This window comes from Castor canadensis, chromosome 5 (assembly GCF_047511655.1).
Source record: "Castor canadensis chromosome 5, mCasCan1.hap1v2, whole genome shotgun sequence".
Taxonomy (NCBI): domain Eukaryota; kingdom Metazoa; phylum Chordata; class Mammalia; order Rodentia; family Castoridae; genus Castor; species Castor canadensis.
This window is the reverse complement of record NC_133390.1, coordinates 49,994,985-50,017,617: the sequence shown is the minus strand read 5'-3', so window position 1 is coordinate 50,017,617 and position 22,633 is coordinate 49,994,985. Positions and strand designations below refer to the sequence as shown.

Sequence of the window (22,633 nt, the reverse complement as noted above, 5' to 3'; positions counted from 1 at the left end):
ATCTCAAGGACCACCTCATACTCAGTATATCCAACATTGAATTAATCATCTTATCTACTACCCACTGCCCAAAGTAATTTCCTCTTAGTTACATGTTTGGCTGACAACACTGCCATTCACCCAATTGCTCAAGCCCAAAATAGCCATCCTTGGGTCTCGTTATTTCCCTAAAATCAAGTTAGTTACTGAGAATTATTTCCTCTGTTGTCTAACATAAACCTTCCATGCTCCAAAATTAACTGATTTCTCCTAAATGCTTCAGTTTCATCTGCTTGGGAAATTCTCCCCGAATACCCAAACAGGGGTGGTTATCGCTTACACTTTGTCAAAGTACCAAGTTCTCACTTTATTGAATTTCTTGTGTGATTAGTTATAGACGTTCCATCCTCCTCATTAGCCTCTTTGACCTGAATCACCATATTGGGGGAGCATGAATATCAAGTCATTGGAACCTCTTTCAAGTTAAGAGCTTGGACCAAATCCCTTTCTTTTTCCCTTTTTTCTTTTTTTCTTTTTCTTTCTCTTCCTTCTCTTTCTTTTCTTCCCTTTCTTCCTTTCCCTCCTTCTCCTTCCTTCCTTCCTTCTTTGCTTCCTTCCTTCCTTCCTTCTTTCCTCATGTATATCAAGTCACTGGGGTTTCTTACAAGTTAAGGACCTGAGCCAGGTTTATTTTCCTTCCTTCCTTTTCTTTTCTCTCTCTCTCTCTCCCTCTCTCTCTCTCCCTCTCTCTCTCTCCCTCTCTCTCTCTCCCTCTCTCTCTCTCCCTCTCTCTCTTTTTCTCTCTCTCTTTCTTTCCCCCAGCATATTAAAAAAAAGGAAGAAAATGCCAAACAGAGCTGAAAAAATTGTGGTTGCTTTTAAATGTTTAGAATAATCTAATAGATGCTTTTAACATACAAGTGAAACATTATTTCCTATGTCATAGATAGCATGCACTTTTAAAATCTAGGCCCTTCCTGAACATGCAGCTCAAGGCCCAATAGTCCTGCCAATTCACCACTATGACAGACTGGGTGGACCAGTGTATTTCAGTGCACCACTGGAATGTAGAAAGGAGGCAATGGGGAGATAGGGAAAGCTTTCAAAGAAAGATATAAGGTGATCAGAGCGGGGAAAGAAATGAGTCCTTTCTACTTCAGTTATGGAACTTATATATTTCTGGCTTTTAAAATCAAATATTCTGATAGCTCAAATGCTTCTATGTTCAAAAGACTCACACAAAAACAAAGACAAAGTCATAGGAGGCTGGCTATATTCACCTGACTAAAGGACCCAACAGACTCAGTTATTTCTGGCATTTATTTTACTTCACTTTCATTTTAGAGAGAAAAAACTTCCCACATCCTCAAAAATCACAAAAACCAGTATTCATCAATCTGTTGTTCCCTGAACTATTATTGCCTGCAGGTACAACTTACTCCTTGTAAAAACCAAGTACAATGATAGAGTTTGATGAAATTTAAATGCAAAGATCAGACACATTCTTCTTTTAAAGGAGAACACAGAACACTCTTTCCTCACCCACAAAATAGAACATATTTGGCAGGCAGCCAGCAGAAACGCTGGAAGAATTACCAAGGTAGAAAACAGAAAGGCCCTCCTTCAGGACCTTTCTGATTCCACCTTTAGTTTCAACCACTGGTCTCTGAATAAGGGCCATCCTAAAAATATCTCTCCTTATCCAAAGAAACTCATTACTCCTAATGACACCAAACATCGTCTTCTGGGATGAAGACAAGAAAAAATTCTTGCTATTCCCATTGGCTTCTTTTTGCTGACTACCCCTCGCATACTAACTCACTACCCAAAAGAGAAATATTTTTAAACTCTAGCACTTAAGAGACAATACTGGGCGAATCTCGAGATCTAAATCAGGTGTTAGGTGTTCATTCTCAGGTGTTACAGCCACAAAACCACAGACCAGCCCATACACAGAAAGAAAAGAGAATTCAGCCTAGGGAAAGAGATTCAATTTTCTTGGTAGAATTATAATCAGATAGCTAGCTTCAATATAAAAGAATACTATTATGAGAAAAAAATTAAACTGAAATTTTGTCTTGAGCCACCACCAAAAAAGTATTTCTTAGTGACTCATATTTCAAAACACATTTGTAAATTCCAGTACACTGAACATGAACTGTCTTGAGCTTCACTTTACTATTCGTCTCAATCATAGGATACAAGCATATGTAGCTTTAATTTTCTTCATGCTCCCTCATTCCCTATCAGCAAATTTGAACTGCTTTGAATTTTCTTAGTTAAATTACCTTATCTTCACCCTTTCTTCAGTGTCAAGTTCAACTGAGTTCTCTTCTCTTAAGAATTTGTAATGGTTCCAGACTCCAAAAATCAAAGCAGATGCTGATGGATCCTAAATCTGAAACCTCCTCCTGCTCTCCCTTTGAGACTAAACTAATGTACTCATCTAATGTGACTATGTCACAATGCATTTAAGTTCAGGGAACACGCCCATTTTGTAAATCCTGCTTCCCTGTCCACTATTGTGCCACAAACTTATTTGTAGGTAAGACTCACCTTGCCATCCCAGGTCACAAGTCTCAGTCATATGCCACCTGCTCTGTGAAATAAGGCCAATGCAATACATAACCTTTCTCTCAGGTTATCAAGATGGATAGAACACAAATGAAATAATTATAGCTGCAATAGCATAATTGATTATATTCTAACTCCTAAAAAGATAAAGCAGTTCCTGACATGTAGTGTCTCAAGAGATTGTCACAGGTGTCAGAGTTGACTCATAGCCAAAATTGAAGTTACTGGACTAATAAAAGGTGAAGGAACAAAAATGTCAACAATAGCTCAAAGTACTTCAAACACTGTCCCAACTATGCCTACATTGTACAATAAGGTTCTCAGGGCACCCACTGGAGAATAGACACAGCTCCTGCTGACAATGGAAACCTTATAATGCATTGAAGAAATCAGAAAACAGCAATACTGAAGTATATCAATTACTACAAATGTAGTTACAAGTTCTAGGAGAGTTTTGAAGATGACTGGCACACCTAAGGATGGGGACAGGTCTCCATCCATCTGGGAAGGACATGTGGTAAAGAAAATAATTCTAAAGCAGTGTGTGAATGAGTAACCCAGGGTGACCAGGGAACAGTGGAAAGCCAGCATCTCAACAATGGAGAGAGGCCTAAAGAGTGGAAGTAAATGTAGGAGTGAGAACTTTGATCTGCAAGTGGGGTTTCTTAATCATACTCAGTCTAGCCCTGCCCATCACCTCATTGGAAAGAGGCTAAGTATCTTTTTTTTTCACAGATGATACTGCCAGGATGCAGAAATAATATCTGAATGATAAAAAGGAACAGTTTTTTGATTTGCATTCCCCTGGTAATTAGTATGTTGAGCATGTTTTCATATACCTGCTATCCATATATATGTTTTCTTTTGGATAAATGTCTATACAGGTCTTTCACCCATTTTCAATTAGATTATTTCATTTTTTATTTTTTTGCTATTGAGCTTTTTGTGTTCTTTATAAATTCTGGATACTAACCCCTTGTCAGATGTATAATTTTCGTATTTTTCTCCCACTCTGTACACTGTCTCTTCACTCTGCTATATTTCCTTTGCTGTGCAAAAGCCTTTTAGCTTGATGTTATCCATTAGTATATTTTTGGTTTTGTTGCCTGCACTTTAGGAATCTTATTCAAAATATAACCTTGCCCCAAGTAGAAGAGCTATTATCAAAAATATTTTGAAATATAACAAATGCTGGTGTGGATGAGAGAAAGAGGAACTCTTGTATACCATTGGTGGGAATGTAAATTAGTGCAACCATCATGGGAAACTATATAGAGGTGTCTCAAAAAACTAAAAATAGAACTACTGTGTGATCCAGCAATCCCCTACTGGATATATATCCAAAGAAATTGAAATTAGTATATCGAAGAGATATCTTCACTCTTTTGTTTATTGCAGCCCAGTTCATAATAGCTAAGACATGAAATCAATCTATGTATCCATCAACAGATGACTAGATAAAGAAAATGTGGTACATATACACAGTGAAATACCATTCAGCTGTAAAAGAGAAAAATCCAGTCACTTGTAGCAACACAGATAAACCTGGAGGCTATTGAGATAAGTTAAGCACAGAAAGGCAAATATGGCATGATCTCATTCTTATGAAAACTCCAAAGAAATTGGTATCACAGAAGTAGAAAGTAGAACAGTGGCTAGCAATGGCTGGGCAGGGTAGGAATAAGAAAGAATAGGGAGAACTTGATCAATAGATACAAAGCTATAGTTAGCAAGTGGAAGGAGAGAGTAAACTTAACATTGTATTAAACAATTCAAGAGAGCTGGAAAAGAGGATTTTGAATGTTTAGCCACGAAGAATGATAAATGTAAGAAATGACAGATATGAAAATACTCTGATTGGATTATTATATAATGTATACATGTATCAAAACATCACTCTCTACCCCCTTAAATACGTATAATTATCAAATAAAAACAGAATTTTAAATATACCTAAATAAATTGTGAAGGAAAAATTTTTTTAAAAAGAATAGGCTGAATCACACAACAAATTTTGACAATTACCCAGTCTTATTTTAGGATCAAAATCTGATGCTTCCAAATACTATTGAGCAATTACATTTAGTCTGCTCAACCTTGCTTTGATTCTTGGGGAAAACAAAGATAATATATACTTTTTTATATGATTCAAAACACTAATAAAGTAATACCTAAATATATTTGTCATATTGAAAAATACTTAACAACTGAAAAGATTGGTGAGAAGGCCCATAACCCCATGTGCAGAGTCAAAAATTTTGAAGATAACTTCCTTCCCTTTCCAATCTTTTTTTTTCCCTCTTCAGAACTCTTACATGACACCGTACCACTCGCTTTCATCCATACACTAATTGACATGTAATGAATACCAACTGCATTTCAGGCACCGTACAGACATGAAGAGAGAAAAACACTTGCCTTCAAGAAATACACAATCCAGTAGAGAAAGTACATAAATAATCCTAAACAAAGGTGACGCTTGTACAGAGAGAAGTAGGAACAAGGGACAAGCAAGATCCTGACTGCAACCAGGAGAGCCAGTAGCTGCTCCCCTGTATGTATACAAGTCTTATTTCCTCACTCAATGTTAAAAGCATGGTAAGCAAGGACTATGTCACCCATAATGAGTTGCACCAATTTAACAATCAAATGAAAACCAATTAATATTAAGTTCCTACCTGAGACTTTACCTCCTCCAAACACCAACCTAGGGTACAAAAACAGCTGGAGTGGCTAAAATTCAGATTCCTGGGTCTCACTTCAGATCTATAAAATCTATCAGTAGGGAAAACCCTAGAAATCTGCATTTTCAACAAGCACTTGACAGTTGATTTTTATTTTCTTGAGTTTTGAGGACCAAAGAGTTCACATAGACACAGGAAAATGGCACCAAGATATTGAGATTTAAACATGACTTCCCCATCCCAGTACCCCAGAGACCATTTGTTTCCAATTCATTTCATGGATGCCAGAATGATAATCTGCCTCTATTAGAAGAAAATAGCCACTGTAGAATATTACCACCCTACTTATTTTATCTTTTTAAAATCTCTATAACTCAGTTTCTTATTCCTACCACTAACCTCTCTCAATCTTCAAATAACTGAAACCATCCATGACACAGAGGCTATTTTTATCCAAACATCTAAAATAAGAAACAGAGCTCTCAACTTGAACATAAGGCTGGGTGTGTGACTTAAATGGTAAAGCACCTGCCTAGCAAAAATGAGGCCCTGAGTATCACCAAAAAATAAAATGAAAATAAGTTTGAGTATAAAAGAAAAGATGAAGAAACCCAAAGACTTATGGCTTAAAAAATAAAACCAACAAATAAAAAGTAAGAACAAATGCCATGTTGCATTGCCTGCTTGTGTCTACTGCTCAAGATAAATAGAAGCCAGGACTGTTTTTGCTAGTAGTGAAGCACCTGAGACAGGAAGGAAGCTTGCATTCACTGAACACCTAATATGTGCTAATAATGTTCATACACCTGTTTATTTTATCTTTGAAACAACCTAAGTAAGTATTATTAGTTCTACTATAAATATGTCCAGAGAGTTCCATTTTGTTTTGCTTTGAATTTTCATTATCATATTATTGTTGTAGTAGGGGTACATTGTGACATTTACAAAAGTGCTTACAATATATGTTAGTCAAATTCACCCCCTCCATCATTCTCCTTTATCTCTCCTTCTTAGAATAGTTTTAACAGGTCACATTTTTCCATTTTCATATATGAATACATATTTCCACCATATTTACCCTCCTTCACAAGAGTTCCATTTTGAAGGAAGCAAGGCTCCAAGGGATTTGGCAAATGTTACTGGTTTCATGTCTCCTCTAAAACTCATATTGAAATTTAATTGCCATTATGATGGTATTGAGACCTTTAAGAAGTAATTAGGTCATGAAGGATATACCGTAATGATGGATTAAAGCCACTATCACAGAATTGGGATGGTTATGGGGAAAGTGGGTTGTTAGAAAGGCAAATTTTGCTTCTTCAGCTTCCTGTTTCTCCCCTGTCTCTCACATGGTGTGTTCTCTCACCATGTGATGCCTCATATGATACCTTTATATTGGGCTTCCCACCCAGTAGAACTGTAAGAAATAAATGTCTTTTCTTTATAAATTACCCATTCTGTGACATTCTGTCATAGCAGCAGAAAATGGATTAAGACTTATGACCTACTGTAAGTCACAAATTTAGTAAAACCAGAGCCAGAATCCCAAAGTCCTTATGTATCTGATTCCAAACCCCAAACTATTCCACAAGATATGGACAAAGGCCAGAAAAGATTTTCCAATTGCCTCATCAAATAATCTCAATAAAATCACTTTAAGTAGGTTAAACAGCATATGGAAATGATATCCCTTGGCCCTTTTTACCACTGAGCTGTCAGCACATATAAAATGGTGAAGCCATGTACATTAAACTGACCACATGTATAGGAGATAAAGATGTTCCTGCAAACAGTAATCTATTTACCACCACCTATAGTGAAAGTCAGAGCGCACAGAGTTCCCAACAAGGAGAGTTGGGCTACGAAGTCTGCGATGACTTCATTTGCTGTAGTTAAACAATGTCTACATCTGGCAATCTGGTGATACACATCAAATTAATCATTAGTAATGTGGTAAGAACCTAAAGAAGTCATTCTGGAATTCCCAGCTTCATGCTGCTTCACAACGCAACTCAGGTTGTGAACAGTGATTGAGCATTTTGTATGTATCTGATGATCAATTTATAGTACATACCTTAGAGTGTATAATGTTCTTAAACATGTTTCAAAAAAACCCTCTACTGTTACATTGGTTATACTAACATATTGACTATAGAATGAATATTTGTCAATAGATAAACAGATAAATAGGATGATGGAATACCACATATGCAATAGAATATGATACTAAAATTATTTTTAATATAAGAATTAGATCTATATTTAGCAACATAAATTGAGTGGAAAACGCAAGTTGCAAAATACTGTACACTTTGATGTAATTTATGTACATTGCCTAAACACCTGGAAATAGTACTAGTTATTACTCTTGTACCTATGTGAAATATACCAGTATAAAACAGACTACAAAGATACTAACAATAATAGCTTCCTTTAGGGAAAGTGTAGGGTAATAGAATAGGAAATGTCAAGGGGTACTTAAATTACAATGTTTTATTTATTTTATTTAAGAGAAAGAAAAATTTGATATGTTATCCCCCTCCCCCTTCCACCCCGGAGCTCCTGGAAACCACTCATCTCCTTACTATCTCTATAGATTTGTCTTCTCTAAAATGCTATATAGTTAGAATCATATAGTCTGTAGCCTTTTCAAAGTGGATCCTTGCACTTAGAAATAATCATTTGTTTCCTCCATGTTTTCTTGTCACTTGCGGGCTTGTTTCTTTGCATCACTAATATTTGCATTGTAAAGACATGCCAGTTTTCTTATCTAGCCACTTATGAAAACATATCTTGGTTGCTTCCAAGTTCTGGCAATTGTGAATAAAGCTGTATTAACATTCATGTGGAGGATGTTGTAAATATATAATTTCTCAATACATTTGAGTAAATATCTGGGAGCAGAAACCTGGATTGTATAGTAAGACTATGTTTACCTTGTAAAAAACTACCAAACTGTCTTCCAAACTAGCTGTAACATTTTGCATTACCACTAGCAATGAATGAGAGTTCTTATGTTCTACATTCTCACCACCATTTTGTGTTGACAATATTTTGGATTACAGCATTTTAATAGGTGTGCAGTGGTATCTATTTGTTGTTTTAATTTTGAAATTCTTTGATGACATATAATGTTGCATAACTCTTCAATGTTGATTTACCATCTATAAACCTTCTTGGGTGAGATGTCTATTCAGACCTTTTACTCAATTTTTAATTGGGTTGTTTTCTTATTGTTGAGTTTCAAAGTTCTTTATGTATTTTAGATAAAAGTTCTTCATCATATTTCTGTTTTGGAAGTAATTCCCTCACACTCACACCCTGTAGTTTGTCTTTTCATTTTCTCAACAGTGTTTTTACCGAAAAATGGATTTTTCTATTTTAATGAATTCTAACTTATACAGTTTTTCCTTTCATGGATTGTGCTCTTGAGGTGTGTATTAGGGTTCTACAGGGGATCAGAAACACATGTGTATGTATATTTGTATGTGTACATTTGTATGATTTATAAAAGGCTATATATTAGATTGGATTACACAATTGGTGCTGGATAGTCCCATAAAGGCTGGAGAGCCAGAGAGCCTGGTAGCTGCTGTGCCAAAGAAGCTGAAATTTTCAGAACAAGGGGACCCAGTCCATGGCTGAAGACCTCAAAGCTCCCTGGAGAGTCAATGGGATGAGTCCATGCTGAAAGGCTGAAAAGCTGTAGTCTAAGTCTAAGTCCATGGGCAATGACAGCAGCAATGGATGCACTTGCTCAGGAAGAGTGGAGCTTGCACATGCTGGCTGGCTTCCTCCTTAGTCCCAGCCTATTAGATTTTACTACCCACATGCTGGGTGGGTCTTTCCCCATCTGTTACATATAAATCAATCTCTGGAAACGCCCTCAAAGGTACCACCAGAAGTGTGCTTTACTAATCTCTAAGGCTTCTCTAAATCCAGTCAAGTTGACAATCGAGATTAACCATCAACATACGTTGATTAAAAAACTCATTGCCTTATACAAGGTCACCCAAAATTTCTTCTGCTCTCATCTAGAAGTTTTATAGCTTTGCACTTTACATTTAAGTCTATGATTAATTTTGAATTAATTGTTATGAAAAATGTAAGATCTATGTCTAGATTTTTCTTTTTTTTTTTTTTTTGCATGTGAGTTATCAGTCAATTTTATGTGTCAACTTAAGTGAGCTAAGGGATATCCAGATATCTGCTAAACACTATTTTGGGTGTATTGTATCCAGACAGCAATGAACACCTGAATCAACAGTATAGGCACAAACATTTCATCATTTCTAACAGTTGCTGCTATCAAGAGCTCTGTTGAAAATGATACCTGGATTAACTTTTGGCTGTCCTTGGCCTATCTACAGAGAACACCCTGCAGCCCAGTTGTGACCTCACTTTCCTTGCCTCTTCTTTACCACCCTCCTTGCCATCCAGCCCCCTTGCCTCTTCTCTCTCTCTCTCTTTCTCTCTCCCTCTCTTTCTCTCTCTCTCCTACCTACTACAACCAATTCTCAGAAGAGGAGCAGAGGAGTTAAGGATTCTAAACAGTTCCTCCAAGAGCAAGGGACAACCTGGAAGGGAAAGGCACTCCTAGATCAAATTTCAAGGTTTGGTTTGATCTGCATCTTTGGGTGTATGTGGAAATGTGGGTAACAGAAGGTACACAATGGGAGCCCACAGATCCAAGAATAAGAAGGAAATGATTTTGCCAACTGGGAATGATAAATCTCTTAGTTCCTGAACTCACACATGCAAACTACACATACATCCGGTTCTTCCCACCCTTCAAACATCCTGTTGCTTTCATTTTAACATCATTTGTGATATTTGGTTCACAGGCTGCCATGCACTGGGAAAGGCTTTTTGGCAAATTTCTGCTTTTATTGAGAAGCAATTTTGTTTTCTTTAGATTATAGGCCTCTAAGGTTTGCAGAGGTATGTGTGGAAATACTAGTACTCTTGTTTGCCTGCTCATTCATCCATTGTTCTACAAAACTTACTAATCATCTACAATATACTAGGTACAGTTCTAGTCATTGAGGATATGAGACAGACAAGATCCTTGCTCTCATGGAAGTCATCTTATATAGTAAGATAAAAAAATAAGGATTCTAGAACATTGATACTCAAAATGAAGTCTTCACTCTAGAAACATCTGCATCAAGAATGGGCTTTTTGGAAATGCAGACTTTCATGTCCTACTCTGGGTCTAGCAAATCAGAATCCTCATTGGAACTACAGTTCAGCATATTAAAGGCTGAGGAACACTAGTAGAGGACAAAATTTCTTAGCAGCAGCACTAAAGACATTTTAGGACAGGTAATTCTTTGTTGGGGTGAGATGGGGTACTGCCTAGTACACTACAGTATGCTTAGCAACATCCCTGGTCCTTACTTTCTAGATGCTGACAGCACCTTCTCCCAAGCTGTGACAACAAAAACTATCTACAGGCATGACAAATGTTCCAGGAGATGGGCAAAATCATACTCCCTTCCCCAATTAAGAAACTCTGGCTTAGAAAACTCTTGGTCAAATTCTCTTAACATCACAATATTTTTTTTCCTTTTCTCTTAGGAAGAAGAAAAATGTGGCAAGCTTGGGCATTAATTATAAGTCAAAAAAGGTTTTTTGCAGCTTTTTTTCAGAAAAATAAAGTACACATTATTATAATGAATAGAACAAATAAAATATAATTTGGAAAAATGATGTTTGCAAAATTCCTACGCCAAAATTTTCACCCAAATACCATTGAAATTTGTTGTTCAATGTTATCACTAAGACTAAAAAGGGACATGGAACTAAGTATAGTCTATATGAAGTCAAGGAGTTATGGTTGGATGTCATCACTGCCAACTATATTTGCCCTAGGAATAATTGTGTAAAGGTTTAGAACTCCTCCTCTTTTAAAAACAGCTTGCTATTGGGCTTCATGTTCTGTGTCCACCTTCAAATAGTGGAAGTGGAGCAGAGAGGAGGGAACCTTACATTCAAATCCAGCTTATAAAAAATTAATAAATGAAGCCAGAGTGGTGATACCTGGGCACTGTTCAATTTCAATTGGAGTAGAAAAGAAAAAAATCAACAGAATAATTCTGGTCTCTCAGTCTCTTGGTGTCAGGAAACTTAGGTTTAATGGTTTATTTTAAAATAATTTCTTTAAAAAAAACAGATCAGGCATAACGCCTGGTTTACACAAGTAACTATGACAATAAACAGATGAGATAATTTCAGCATGTAATAAAATAACTCAGGGCAATGTGATATGATAAGAGCACTGAGGCTCAGCTTGAGGGAGTGGGGACAGTAATTCTACTTTGGAACTGCTGAGCTGAGCTGAACAGAGGGACTGAGGCTGTGGCAGGGAACGCATCTGTCAAGTGGAAGAAGTCATTGGCCCAGTCCTGCCTTCAAGTACTGTACATCCACCTATTGGCTTTGTTTCTCAGAAGAGGCAGCTGGAGCTTACAGACATTTTGATTATTTGCCCAACAATCTATAGCCAGTAGAGAAAAAAATAACCCAAACCTCTGGGTAACAATGTTTTCTATAACAAAAAATATCCTTGGCTTAATTTTCTAATGCTGGTCTAACAAATTACAACTCATATTTACCATCTTATAGCTCCAGAAGTCAAAAGTCTGAAAAACAGCTCTGAGGCAGAATGTGGGTGTGCAGAATCAGGCTCTTTCTAACAAATCCAGGGAAGTATTGCTTTCCTTGCCTCCTCCCGCCCCCTGCAGCAAGGTGCTATAGATCTCCCAAATTTCTTTGCTCCAAGACCTTCCTGTATCTTCAAGTCAGCTGCATATAATCTTCAATCTTCTCTCATTCACTCTGATCCTCATTCTTCTGTCCCTATTTCTCCTTCTGTCAGATTCTCCTGCCTCTACCCATTAAGGGCCCTTGTGATACATTGGGCATAGCTGGATAATCTCCCTTCTCCCCAAATCCTTCACTGAATTATGTGTGCAAAATCCTTTCACCACATAAGGTAACCTCTTCCAAATTTCCAGAAATTAAGACATGATGTCTCTGTGGGACATTTTCCCACTTACTACAACCCCTTGAGGAATGCCAGTCAGAGGAAGAATCTTTGACAGTCATAAAAACAAATAATTTGAAAATTGCCAAAAGACACCATCATTATTCTTTGAATATGAATGTCCCCCACAAGCTCATGTGTTAAACGCTTGGACTCCAGCTGATGATGCTATCTTGAAAGGTCCTGGAAACTTAAGGAAGTTAAGACTTAGCTGGAAGAAGTAGGTCACTGGAGGCCAGTCTTTGGGAGTATCTTGTTCCTGATCCTTTTCTCTGCTTCCTGTTCACAATGAGGACCACATATTCCTGCTGCCATAATATTCTGCCCAAGCACATGGAGCCAAATAACCATGGACTAAGCCCTCTGAAATCACGAGGCGAAATAATCCCTGCCTCTGTTAAGGTGTCTATGTCGGGTATTTTGGTCACAAAAACAAGACAAGTAACTAATATGGGGTGGGGGTAGAGAGCAGGAATAAAAAGAATTCTGAGGACTCCTGGATTCCAAATCGGTGTGGCAGCAGGGGATTAGTGTCTTCCAGTCTTCAAGATGGGCAGCCCACTAGCATCCCTTGAAGAACTCATAAAAAATTGCCAGTGTCTGTGCCCCAAACCTTAGAGATTCTGCTTCAATTAGTCTGGATGGACCCAGGCAACAGCATTTTTTAAATCCCAAGTTCTAAAATCAGTCTATTTGCATAAGGGTACAGCTCTACCATTGTGCACTTTGGCCTGAGGCACACTGTTTAACTTTGCTCAGTTTCATCTATAAAACATGAATAGTAATATTAGTAAAACTACCTTGTGAAGCTTAGGATAAGCAGGCATAAAACTAATAAAATTCTTGCCACACAGTAGGCATTGCCTAATGTTAAGAGGTTATTTCTGCTTAAAATGGCTCAAAGCATTTCAGGGGGGAGGCTTAATATTTCTCAGGCAGGACTCCAAGTTGATTTCTGTGTGGCTGGGGCTGGAAGGGTAGAACTGGAAGCACTGAGCAGAGTCTGCTCTGCCCTGCCTATTGTGATCAGCTCCAGAACTACTCACCCCAATGTGGTGAGAGAAGAGCAACAGTCAGAGCAGAATTGCAATTTTCCTCATGCTGGAGTGCATAGAAACAGATAGTGAGCAAGAAGAAGGCAGAAAAACTGGAGCTGCAGGTGGAAAAGGTTTGGTGTGCTGTATGCTTTGATATTGATCAATGCTTAGCCTCCTACTAAGCACCAATTCTGACCTGGCTGCCTGGGAAGCCATATGCAAAATATCTTGGTAGCCATAAAAATATTCATGGTATCTAATCCTCACCTAGACTTGTTAAATCAGAATGCCTGGGCATCAATCCTAGGAATCCTTTCTCTCTTTTTTTTTTTTTTCAAACTCTAACTCTAATCAAACAGAATTGAAACCACTAGGCCTTCTCTTATGTCTGGTACCTAAGATTGGTTTGGCCTTACAACCTCATCAAGCAAAGAAAGAAAGTTGGACAGAGTGGCAGATAATGATCAGGTACTTATTATGTCAAGACATTTTATATGCCCCAATTAATTTGACCCTCATAATTATTATCCCCATTTTTAAAGATAATGATAAAGAGCCACAATTCACAGGAATTGCAATGCCACTCACAACAGTGTTGTGACAAAACCAAGATTCAACCCCAGGCCTATGTCCAAAATGGGTAAAGGAAGAAAATGGAATTTGTTGAACACCCAGCTCTCTACAAGCTGTATGGAATACTTTCAGTTCAATGAAGTTGTGCTTCTTTCCCCATTTTACATCAGATACAACAGAGACATACAGACTAAATACCTTGCTCAGGTCAAATGTAACTGGGAAAGATGGGATCCTAACTCAGAGCTGTCTACCTCTAAGCCCTCATCCACCCTTCTCCATGCTTCAAAACTTAACAGTGATAACCATAATAAGAACAAGGAATAGTTATTGAATGCTGACTTTGTATCACACAATTTATAGAGATCTTTATATGCATTATCCAAAAAAAATCTAGTTAAATGGTTCTGGCATAAAGACAAACCAGTTTGTTGTTTAGATTCTAGTTACTCAATGCATGATGCACCTGGGAGGGTTAGAAATGTAGATTGTAAAAGATCCTTAGGTAACTCGTTAGCCATAAGCACATTAGAGTTGGTGAAGCCTGTTGTACCTGGTTTTTGTTTTAGGTTTTTTTACAGTAAGTTTCAGTTTCTCTCTCTCTCTCTCCTCTCTCTCTCTCTCATCTCTCTCTCTCTCATTGGTTTTTCTTTTTATCTATCTAAAGATTTTTGGGGGCAATATTTAGAGCAGGAAGTTCCTTGCACGCTAAGGTTTGAGATGGTGTCAGGGTGAGCAGTAGGCCCCAAACACCCTTCTCTGAATACAGCTCTTTTTGTGTGTGTTCCAGATGCCAGTCTCTAGGCACACAGTATTAGACTCCAAATACTCATAGCAGGAGCCAGGCTTTAACAAGACATTGTGCTGAGTGTGGGGCTAGCTAACAGCCCTAGGAAAGCAGGAATGGATAAAGCAGCATTTCTCAAACTTGAGTCATGTGCAGACCTTTTAAAAAAGAAAAGAAAGTTCACACCCATTAGGTTGGCTTAAATTGTTATTATTATAAACTTTTTAAACAGTAAAAATACTTATTTGGAAAAATACAACAAATTTATAAGTAAAATATAAAAACATAAATGAAATAAATTAATACAAATCAAATATAACAAGATTTTTTCTAAAATCACATTTCATGTCATGACTGTAAAATAATCTTACTTCATTTCATGCTGCTATAACAGAATATCTAAGACTGGGTAAATTATAAATAATAGTTTACTTGGCTCCTGGTGCTAGAGACAAGGATGCCCAAAAGCAAAGGGCCACATCTTGTATGGGTCATCACACTATGTCATAACATGGCAGAAAGGGAAGCAAGTACTTGCAAGACAGAGGCAGGGGGACAAGAGGACCAAACTTATGACAAACCCATGCCAGCAAAACTAACCCACTCTTCCAGTTTGACATTAATCCACTCAAAGGACATAATCTAACTGAATCTTTTCTTTTTTTTTTAGCGGGACTAGGGTTTGAACTCAGGGCTTTACACTTGCAACATAGGTGCTCTAGCCTAACAGGGCCCTGGAACCCATCCTACAAGAACACCAATGGACAGCTGTACAATAAACTTGAGAATATAAGAAAAGAAGTGTAAAATTCCTTGAGTCACACCTCTGGCTATTTTGGAGATGGGGTCTTGCAAGCTATTTTCCTGGGCTGGCCTCAAGCTAGGATCCTTCCAATCTCAGTCTCCCAAGTAGATAGGAATACAGGCATGAGCCACTTGTACCCAGGAGGGACCTAATTACGTCTTAAGGGTCCCCTCTCTAACCTGCTACAAAGGCTTTGAAATTTCATGGTTAGGGAATATTCAAATCAAAACAAGTACTGATGGCTACAGTGTATATCTTTATAGTTAGTTTATATTCTTATGTGTCCCAAATTTACTCAATTTTCTCCATTCAAACTAAAGACAGTGAAAGATTGTCATATTATACCCATCTTCTTCCTTTATTTGCCTTGAGAATTAAAACAGGGCTATTTACTATGATCATGATTCTAAATGCAAATGCAAAACCTAGCACTGAGATTACTGGCTGAACTCCAAGAACACAAGATGCTATTCAGATGAGCCAGATGTATTTATATTTCTTAATCATTGTTGAGATGGAAAATGCAGAGGTAGCTATTACCACAAACAGCATGCAAACATCACCCACACATAAAACACAAAAACCTATCAGCAGACTCCCAGGAGTTTATCAATCCCAATTTCAGATTTCTGTAATAAATAAATTGTAAGAAGCCAGGTAGCAGTGGCTCACACCTGTAATCTTAGCTACTCAGGAGGCAGAGATCAGGAGGATCACAATTCAAAGCCAGTCGGGGTAAATAGTTCACAAGACCCTATCTCGAAAAACCCTTCACAAAAATAAAAAGGGCTGGTGGAGTGGCTCAAGGTGTAGGCCCTGAGTTCAAACCCTAGTACTGTAAAAAATAAATAAACAAACAAATAAATAAATAAAATAAATTGTAAGACAAAAAGATAAAGGGGAAACCTATAAACCAAAAGAATCTCCTGAGATATGACTATGATTGCAATTTATGGTCTTTATTTGGATCCTAACTCACACAAAAATAATTCAGAAGTTTTAATTTCATAGGGATGATAATGGTATGTGTTGTGTTCACCCATTTTTTAAAAATCTTTATTTTGTGGAAACACATACATTACAGAAATGATGGAGTAAAAACTGTAAAAACAAATAAGCTTCAAAACTGTGATGATTAAATGTATATGTCAATTTAGCAACCTTTTAAACAAAGACCCAGTCTAGATAGTTCTGTGAGGGCAGTTTTTAGATGTGATCCATATTTAAATCAGTAGAGCTTTAGTAAAACAGATCATCCTATGCACTAGGGTGGAGGCAGGTTGTGGCAGGAAGAATCATCTGATCAGCAGAAGGCCTTAAAAGAAAAACTGAAGTTCCCTGGAGGATGAATGAACATTACCTCTAGACTGTCTTTCTTACTTGGGTCTCCATCCTGTAAGCCTGACCTACAGATTTCAGACTCGCCAGGCTTCACAAGTGCATGAACCAACCCTTAAAATTAAAATGAATCTTTTCCTTCTATGATAGTACTAGAATTTGAACTCAGGGTCTTATGCTTGAACCACACCCCAAGTCTTTTTTTTTTTTTTTTTGCTTCAGTTATTTTTCAAATAAGATCTCATGTGTTTTGCCCAAGTTGGCATGGACTATAATCCTCCTATGAATGCCTCCCATGTAGCTTAGATTACAGATGCATATCACCATGCCCAGCTTTTCTGTTGAGATGAGGTCTTGCTAACTTTTTGTCCAGGCTGGTCTTAAACCAAAATCCTTCAGATCTCTGCCTCTTTGGTAGGTGGGATTAGATGAATAAGCCTCCATGCCTGGCCCATGGATCTTTTTATATAGCGATGATAGTTATAGATAGATAGATAGATAGATAGATAGATAGATAGACTGATAGATACGCCAACGTTCCTTCACTAACAATTGGGTTACATCTCAAAAAACCCATTCTAAATTGAAACTATCGTATGTCAAAAATGCATGTAACACACGTGTATTAATTTGTTTTCCACTGCTATAACAAAATGCTTAAGGTTTTAGCTCATGATCTTAGAGGAAGAAAATGCAAGATCAGGTAGCCCCATTTTTTCAGCCTCTGGTGAGGTCCTCATGGTAGGTAGCATCATAATATGTGTGTGTGAGAGAGAAATATACGATGGTGAGAAAGCACACCAGAGAGAGAAGAGAGCCAGTCTTACTCTTTTTTAACAACACAACTCTCAGAAAAGTTAGTGTTCCATGAGAATGATGCATTTCCCTTCTAAAGGCAGTGTCCCCAATAATCATATGTCTTTGAACTAGGGTGTTAAAAATTCACTTAAAAGGTTCACTATCTCCCAACATTGCCACAGTGTAACCAAGCTGGGGACATGAAGACTTGAGTGATAAACCACATACAAACCACGGCATTCTTTCCCCTAAGGTTGGTGTCCTGACACAATGCAAACTATAATAACTCCTTTTCCAATATTTCCAAAGTCTCCACTCATTCTAGCATCAGCCAAAAGTTCACGTTTAAAGTCTCTTCTGAGATTTGAAGAAAATTCCATCCAAATGCAAGGCTTTGAAAAAAAAAAAACACAAGTTATTGGCTTGCAAAATACAATGGTGAAACATGAATAGGATAAACAGTGCTGTTCCGAAAAGGAGAAATACAGAAGGGAATAACCAGCCCAAAGCAAGACTTAAACCAGCAGGGCAGACAGTAAATCTTAAATTCTAATCCAGCATCCTGTACATACTGTGGTAGGAGGTAAACCCACAAGGCTCAGAAGCCACACCCCCATGGCTTAGCTGATCAAAGCCCACATAGCTGCTGTCTCTGGCCGAACTCCAATGTCTACAGTTTTCCAAGGCTGGCACTGCACCCTGCTTATGGTTGTACCTTTCTAAAGTCCCAGGAGCTCCTTCATTCCTGTAGCTGTACTAGACATTGCCCACTGAGGACCCTCTGTGGTAGCTCAGTCTGCAAATCTCTGCCTGGCCTCTCAGGCTTTCTTTTGAAATTTCAGTGGAAACTGCCATAACCCATAACTCTTTCATTCTAGCAAAATCAATACAACATGAATGTCACCAAGCTCAGCCACTGGCACAAGCCATATCTGAGTCCACTTCTGATGTCAGGGCTAGGCAGGGAGTTAAGAAATCTGATGACTGAGAACCATGGCTTGAGTGTTGATAAATCATTCTGATGTCAACAGAATGACTCAAGACAAGCAGCAGGGTCTTGCTGACCACCAGTCCGCAAAAATAATAGACCATCCAAGGACCCCTTCTAGACATGTGGGAGAAGTTGATGACACATAGATCAGTATCTAAAAGTTAATGATACATAAGCCAGTTTTCCAGGACGGATGGTTCCATGTCTACAGACACCACTAAAAACCTAAGGTCTTGGGACCCTCAGCACCTTCTTGTCTAGAGGGTGTGCTTTTGCTGTGCTTTGTATTAATAACCCTGCTCCTGCTTATGTCTCTTCTGTGTCCATTCTTTAATTCCTTCTCTAACGAGACAAGAACTTTCTGGCCCTCAGACCTGGTAACCTGAATCCAGTGGCATATTTTGTAAGCCAAGCCAGGGGGCTCAAAGAAGCTGATTAACTTTATTCTCCTCTGATTCTGATAAGCTTACCAGACTCCTTACTGATATAGGGAGAATACCTTTCACTTTTACTCTCACATTCCAGACTATTACCTTGCAAATCTTGTACAACAGTGGAGAATTCCTCCTCTTCTCAAATAATTACACATCAATTTGTCTTCCTAAACTGCAAACACAGGGTTTAACATGTAAAGATTTTGGGCTTTTTGTGTATTTTCTCTCCCTTCTGCCTTCTTGTTTGTACTAAGATAGTTTACTGTTCAAGGTCACTTGGAAGGAAGTTTGTCTTATCTTAGCCAGCCCCTGTTAGAATGTAACACTCTGTAACTCTTAAACTCATGTGAGACTAAAGGAAAATCAAAGTGTAAAGGTACCCTTTTGAAAATCTAAGCAGCAAATCTGCATAATATCTGTAGCTGTGTGTGGACAGATGATCTTTATTTGTCTCATTTTGTCATAAATATAGTTTGGGTTAAAAATAAGGTAAAAAAACCAATAAGCAAAAGATGAAAAGATGTAAAGAAAAGGTTATTAAAAATGTTTAGATATAAAAGGCTTTTGTATGGAAATAAGGTTTTTTTCTAAAAGAAAAAGAGTGTTCCAAAATGGAAACAGACAGGTAAGGGCAAAACCAGAAAGCTAAGAGATGTCCCAGAAGGATTGTGTTCAAGGTCATGCTGAGATGCCAGTGATTGAATATGGTAGGGCATGAGGAGACCTAAGAAAGTTATAAGTAAGAAGACATTTTCTTGGTAAGAGAGGATTTTACATGTGAATATAAGGTGTTGTCTTAAAGTATTGTTCCAAAGTGAAAATGAACAAATAAGGACAAAACCAAGACAGCAAAAATGTATCATAGAAGAATTGTGGAGGGGGTTTATGATGAGATATAACTGACAAAAACCCCAGTGCTTTCATGGTAAATTTATAACAGGCTCCCTAAAAACTTTCCCTTAATACTAAGCATGATGGCTCATTTGTATAATCCCAGTTACTCAGGAGGTGGAGAACCAGAGGATCTCAGGTCAAAACCAGCCCAGGGAAAAAGTTAGTGAGACCCCATCTTAACCAACAAGCCGGGTCGGGTGGCATGTGCCTATCATCCCAGCTATACTGGAAGAGTCAATAGGAGGATCATAGTCCAGGCTGGTCCAGGAATAAACACAAGATCCTATTTGAGAAATAACTAATGCAAAAAAGGACTGGGAGTATGGCTTAAGTGGTAGGGAACCTGCCTAGCAAGCATAAGGTCCTGAGTTCAAACCTCAGTTACCACCAAAAAGGAAAAAAAGAACTTTCCTTAAATCCCAATAAAGCTAGGACATAAAAAGTGTGTCATCAGTCTCTGTAAGACAACCCACTCTCCTCTACGGGAGCATAGTATTCCTTCTCTTAGTAAACTTTACTATTCACAATAAACTTTGCTCTTGCTTTCACTATATTTTGCATGTTGTATGAATTCTCTAACAGGAACACAAGGACCAAGGACCCCAACCAAAATTCCTGGTAATACTTCCACTATGACTGCAGCCACAGAGTGCTCACCACAGGATGGGCAGCGGAATCCTGAGATGGCCCAGGACAGGGAACTCGCCCAGAGCACTGCTCAGGGCTCTGTCCTTTAGACAACTGAGCTATTCCAGTCCCTGGGCCTGTGAAGGAAGGGTGACCATGCAGATTTCTGAGGCCCCCTCGTAGCCTGTTTCTTATTGTCCTGACAATTAGCACCTGTGTGAATCTCTTTGCTTAGGAATCACTTATCCATACCGTTATATGCTCCTTCCTGCTCAGGCTGAAAATTTTCCAAATTTTTCCAGTCTCTTTCTTTTTATTCCAGAGTCTTACTATAAATTTCACCAAAAGTAGTCAATAATATCCATGTCACAACCGCAATGTTTTGCTGATCTGAAATTTCTTCCATCAGCTGAACTAATCCAGCATTCTGTTAAACTCTAGGGCATGGATACAGTTCAGCCAAGTTATTTGCTATGGTGTAATCAGCATGGTCTTTATTCTAATTTGCAATAGAATCTTAATTTCCTACTCTCCTTGTCTTTAGAGTCTCATCAAAATTGCCCATAAATGTCTGCTTACAGCATTCTAGGCTTTTTCTAGCCTGTTCCTCCAGGCTCTTCCAACCTCTTCCCATTACTGTTCTGAAGCTGTTTTCACATTTTCAGATACAGTTATGGAAACAACCCCACTTCTCAGTACCAATTTTCAGTATAAGTCAGTTTTCCATTGTTGTGACAAAATATCTGAGGCTAATTGATGTATAAAGAAAAGAGATTTATTTAGCCTGCAGTTATGGACATTAAAAATTCAAAGTTAGGCAGCCCTATGTGTTCAGTCTTTGGTGGGGCCATCATGGAATACAGCATCATGGTGGGAGTGCAAACAATATGGAGAGGTCACATGGAAAGACACGAGGTTAAAGGAAGGGGAAGGACCAGTCTTACTCTTTTATGATAACTGCTCTCTTAGGAACCAGCAGGGATCCAACGAGAACTATGTTAATCCTTTTCAAGGGCAGTGTCCCCAGTGACCTAACAACCTTGCACTAGGCTTCACCTCCCAAAATCACCACACTGATGAACAAGTTTTCCATACATGAACACTTCAGTGCAATCCACATTCAAACATTCAAACCAGCACAACACTTAACCCATTGAACATGACAGCTGGGCATCACAGTATACTGTAGAGTATCATTTGGTTAGCTTTGTAATAAGTTGCTGACTGGGAGCTGTAGTTCACACTTGTTGCTCAACACTGTGAGAGAAAGTCATACTGCATGTTACTAACCTAAGACAAAAATAAAAACTTAAATTCGAAGTACAGTTTCTACCAAATGGGTATCACTTTTGCACCATCATAAAGTCAAAAAATCTAGTCCAACCATCATAAGTTCAAGACCATTTATCTGTGTGCACACACACATGCATACACATACACACACACATACACACACACACACACATTTTGGATTATATTTCTCAGGAGAACCCTGACATAAAAATTATCTGGGGAATAGAGAGAAGTGGGTGGGAGAATAGATGAAGTTGGTGGTGAGCTAGTAATTGTTGTTGAAACTGGACAATGGATACATTATATTACTTTCTCTACTTTTGTATCTGCTTGAAATCTTCCCTTAAAAAGTTGGGAAGGATTAAAAAGAGATATGGTTTTTCTGCATAGGCTCTGATGATAGATTAAGATATCAGAATTGAAGACTGTCCTGAGAAATTCAACTCTGTGACCCCAAGACTCATGAGGGACCAGTTAAGGGTGAAAGTCCTGGTCTTGGAGGTGACTCTTTCCTGGAGTTTGAATTTCCAGTCTTTTTTAAAGTGGACCACTCCCTCTCCCAATACCTCCACTCTCCTCCTTCATAGCATTTCCCCAAACTCCATGCTGAGATGACCTCTTTTACTGTCCATCTCTTTCCACTACCGCATGAGCTCCTAACTCATCCAAGCACCAAGCCTGCACTCAACAAAGTTTGATGAAAGAATCAAACAATGCTGAGTGGGACTAACTCACAGCCCTGTGAAAGAATGGGATTAAACACATTTCTCA

At 38.2% G+C, this 22,633-nt stretch overlaps 1 protein-coding gene across 4 annotated transcripts in view; it reads right to left on the bottom strand.

Annotated features, from left to right (window-relative positions):
• Positions 1-22,633, bottom strand: part of Tmem45a (transmembrane protein 45A) — a 76,218-nt gene that overhangs the window by 23,215 nt on the left and 30,370 nt on the right. The window contains exon 1 of one of the 4 annotated variants that reach the window (XM_074072985.1): positions 2,268-2,441. The exons of 2 other annotated variants lie outside the window; for them this stretch is intronic. The gene's annotated coding sequence lies outside the window, so the exon portion shown is untranslated. Of the gene's footprint in view, positions 1-2,267; positions 2,442-22,633 lie in introns of those variants that run through there. One more of the 4 variants, XM_020183758.2, reaches the window with a different exon arrangement.